Below are 3,608 nucleotides of genomic sequence, written 5' to 3'. Positions count from 1 at the left end.
CCTCAGCACCTTTGCCCATGCTATACCTTCTGCTTGAGGCTCTCTGTCTTCTACCCACATATTAGAAGTACTGTGGAATTTTAGCACTGGCTATATCACTTCCTGGAACAAATCTTTCCTTCCCTTCTCCATCTTTATTTTTTTTAATATTGATTTGCTAGTGATGGAACTTGTGCTGGCTGACTGGCAAATGCTCTATATTGGTGTGTGTGTGTGTGTGTGTGTGTGTGTGTGTGTGTGTGTGTGTGTGTGTGTGTGTGTGTGTGTGCCAGTCCTGGGGTTTGAATTCAGGGCCTGGATGCTATCCTATCCCTGAGGTTTTGTGCTACAGGCTAGCCCTCTACTACTTGAACCACAGCTCTATTTCTTGCTTTTGGGGTATATAATTGGAGAAAAGTGTCTCACATTGACTTTCCTGCTTGCAATTGGGATCCTCAGATCTCATCTTCTGGAGTAGATTACAGGGGTGAGCCACCAGCACCTGACCTATACCCTACATCTTACCTATAACCTCGGCCCTCCTCTGACTCCCAGAAGAATATGTCTCACCAGGCTCAAATTTTGCCAGTGTTGGTGCTTAAACTCAAAGCTCATACTTGGGAGAGACTCTAAACATGTGAGACTGTGACAAATGCTTCCATTTAATTATGTATTATGTTTCAACACTTAATAAAATGTTAATTAAAATGAGTCAATGCCCTAAATTATTGTGTATAATTTTATAATAGATGTGCAAAATATAATATTATGTGTATAATAATACTAAATACAATAATCAATAAATGAATCAAATAAAAATAAAATACAAAATCAATAATAAAATTCATAATATGAAATTAACATGCATATATAAGTATATATCATGTATTACACATTTATAGAAATATTTCTTCCATTGCAGGGCATTCTTTCAGGCCCTGGGAACTTTATCCTGAATTTCTTTACCTCAAGGATAGTGTGCTTCGCATTCACCCATGGTGCAAAGAGTTACCTGGACAGTGAACTCAAAAACTAGCAATGGCAGAAATACTGACCCCAGTTCCAAGACAGTGATTTAATTTTTTAAGTGGAAGCAGTTAGGCTTATTCAGTTCCATACTGAACATTTAAAAAAAGCACTGTAGAGTTTTGTACAACTATTCAAACATCCTTCCCTTACCTCCAAAGTGCTTCTCAGAGAACTAAATTGTTTCTCTTTTTTGTATGTTTTTTATTGTAAAAATATTCTATAGAGGGGTTACAGTTCCAGGAGCAAGGTAATGAGTACATTTCCTATTGAGCATTGTTTACTCCTCCTGTGTTTTTCTCCTACCATCCCTTCACTCCCATCTCTACAACTACCTCCCCTGCCAAGGTCAGCGACATAGTTTTTCATTTTTGGTTGGCATGGGGTTTGAATTCATGTAATGGCAACTCTTCGCTCACATTGCTACAGATTTATCAAGACCCTGAGTCAAAGTCCAGGCTAGAAAAGAAAACTGGCAAAAATTCCAAACCAGGGAGCTTTACTTTTTTAAATTTTGTTAAATAGTTATTTTTTATATGTTCTTTTTTTCTTTCTTTCTTTTTTTTTTTTGGCCAATCATGGGGCTTGAACTCAGATCGTGGAAACTCTGCTTCAGCTTGGATCTCGCTTGGCTGGGGTGCACTCATTGGACCCATAGCCAACCATGAGATGCTGGGCCAAGAGGGTTTTCAGGAAGAAAAACAATTTGGAAAGCACAAATAGTGTGAGCTGCAGAGAGCTGGGGTTTTACAATATCTTTCTTTGCACAGTGACCATCCTGGGTCTGAATGACAAAGCTGCAAAGTGGACCTGACCTGCCATTGCTGGTGGCTGGTGGGCTATCAGTAAAGCCATAGGCCAACCTTCAACATAGGCCCTGGGTTCAAATCCCAGTCCTGACACCAATAGCAGGAGATCACAAGAGACTCCTACCTATGCATAGGAATACCGATTAGAAGTGTAGTTTATCCATCGGTCTTTTCTAAAATTGGATGCAATAATCCTACAATGCTGATTGATCTTAATTAATAGTTTATTAAGCCTGAAAAGAATAACAATCCTTCAATGGCGGTTTAATAAATACCTAAGAGTTGGTAGGAAAATAGTAGGTTTCCTTCTATCATAGATAGATGGCTATGGAACTCTTTACCGATACATATTTATTTGTATACCTCCATCTGCCTATCCATGTATCGCTGTTTAGGCCAAACTTGAGGGTCGATCTCAGAGCCTGGGAACCACCTGACATCTTCATTGGCTAGAGGTTGCCATGCTCAAACTCACCCAATCATGAATTGGGCCTGCTAGGCACTAAGTTCAGATCCTGGCACTGCCAAGCATGATGGAGAACACATCTAACATCTGGATGTTATGTGATGTAACAATGTAATAAATGGTATAGGGGTCATCAGAGTCAATAAAATAAATTCTAAATAAATGAATGAAACAAGAAATAAAATAAATAACCATACCAAACACAATATGGACTGAACATCAGTACAGAAGTATAAATCCTATCTTTAAAATATATATAAGGAGGGCTGGGAAGGTGGCTCAGTGGTAGAGCACTTGCCTTGCATGCATGAAGCCCTGGGCTCAATTCCTCTGGGCTCGATTCCTCAGCACCACATAAGCAGAAAAAAAAGCCAGCAGTGGCACTGTGGCTCAAGTCGTAGAGCACTAGCCTTGAGGTGAACAGCTGAGGGACAGCGCCCAGGTCCAGAGTTCAGGCCCACTAGTGGACCAAAAAAAAGAGTATATAACGAGTATCTTTTCCAGGGCTGAGGCTTGAATTCAGCCCCCCTACCAGGAGGGAATGGCAGGAGATCCTGAGATACTCGTTTGTGGACCTGGGATGAGTCATGGAATGTGATCGATCTCATCCTTGAATGAGTAGTTCGTGCATGATGCAAGTAGGAAATGATAGGCAAGACTCAGGGGTATCGATTATTTGTAAAGAACAGTTGATGAAGCATGACAATAATCATCACAGTCATGAAATGGAGGCATCAGGAAAGATCCAAGAATTGGTAATCACACAGATTGGATTCCACCATAGGTTACCATCTCTCCTACTCTAAACAAATGTGTACTTATTAGCATACTACCTCCACCTTATGAATGGATGACTGTTGTGCTCCCGCTCTACCTTCGGAGGCAGGGGCTCAATAGCAGCTCCTTGGAACGGCCTAGCTCCTTCGTGGCTCAAAGGCTGGTGTGCTCATGTGGACCCATTCACCACTTGGTCCTGCTAGGTCCCGAGTTCAGATTCCCCACCCAGGCAAAAGATTCATCTTGATGTCAGAAGTCAATCGTTGCACCTGTTTTCTTTCCTGTGCAAGTCCTGGATCTCAGCTAGAATGGAGAATACATGGGCCACCCTCTGGCCTTGGGAATAAGTTGTTATCCATGTCAGCCATTATACCTGTCATCATATATTCAAGAAAATACACAATACATCCATGAATAGCATACAAAATAAAGAGAACTACACTCAATGCACGATGCAGTCCACACATGAATGTGAATATACATCCCAAGTTTCAATGATCATTGAGGACTATTTTGGCATCCCTGTGGCTCGATCTCAGTTCCTGGGATTG

This window comes from Dipodomys spectabilis, unplaced genomic scaffold (assembly GCF_019054845.1).
Source record: "Dipodomys spectabilis isolate Male_0828 unplaced genomic scaffold, ASM1905484v1 ptg000078l, whole genome shotgun sequence".
Classification (NCBI taxonomy): domain Eukaryota; kingdom Metazoa; phylum Chordata; class Mammalia; order Rodentia; family Heteromyidae; genus Dipodomys; species Dipodomys spectabilis.
The sequence above is the reverse complement of the archived record's forward strand: the minus strand, read 5'-3'. Positions refer to the sequence as shown.